Source organism: Cyprinodon variegatus, unplaced genomic scaffold (genome assembly GCF_000732505.1).
Source record: "Cyprinodon variegatus isolate N-32 unplaced genomic scaffold, C_variegatus-1.0 Scaffold1474, whole genome shotgun sequence".
Taxonomy (NCBI): Eukaryota; Metazoa; Chordata; class Actinopteri; order Cyprinodontiformes; family Cyprinodontidae; genus Cyprinodon; species Cyprinodon variegatus.
The window spans coordinates 81,046-81,880 of record NW_015151927.1 but is presented as its reverse complement, the minus strand read 5'-3'; positions in this window follow the sequence as shown (position 1 = coordinate 81,880).

Sequence of the window (835 nt, the reverse complement as noted above, 5' to 3'; positions counted from 1 at the left end):
TTCATTTCAGACGGAACTATTAAATGATTAGGAAGTTTTGTCCAAAGGGTACCAATCGTCACCGGGGGTCGGCGCCAAGTAACCTTTCCTCTGATCACAGCTTGCTTGGTCTCGCAATGAATCCTGGGATATCCAAGAATACCGAGGATACATCGGACCCGTCCTTCAAATCGGGTAAAAAGAAGGATTCATTTTAAGGCTGCATAACGAGGACTCTTGGAATCCGACCAGACCTCGGTGCCGCGCTATGACGTAATCGGCCTTCGAATCCGGTCTTCTAAGGATGCGTCCTTGGTTTTCGAACAGAGCAAATATCTTTAGGATTTGGGGAAAAAATGGAAGAAAGTTCAGAAACCTGCATCAGAGCGCCACCTGTTGGATCTGTGGAAGGTTTTCCATCCTTGCAACCAATCTAGCAGCAGTAGTGGAGTTTGGAAATGGAATCCACTTCTTAAATCTATCTTTGCTCTCCTCTAATTTATCCAGAAGTTCTGCAATCATACTTTTTCTCTCCCTCCCAGCTTGGTGGTGGGCTGCAGATTTAGCCTTTCCAAATTTTTCTTTTAATTTTTTGACAACCTCTCATTACAAAGCAAAAACGCAGGCAATCGTTCAGCATAGATAATGAAAGCGAAGGATTCGGTCTATTTGAATCCTCATTTCTTATCAACTATTTTCCTTTTTTTCCTTTGGGATTCATATTCTGAGACACACCTGCAGCTGCGTTAGCCTGGCACCGCGCCGGTTCCAAGTTATGACCACTGATCTCTATGGCTATGACGCCAATTATTGTTTAAATTTATTTATTAAACAAATGTTTACAGCATTGGAAAAC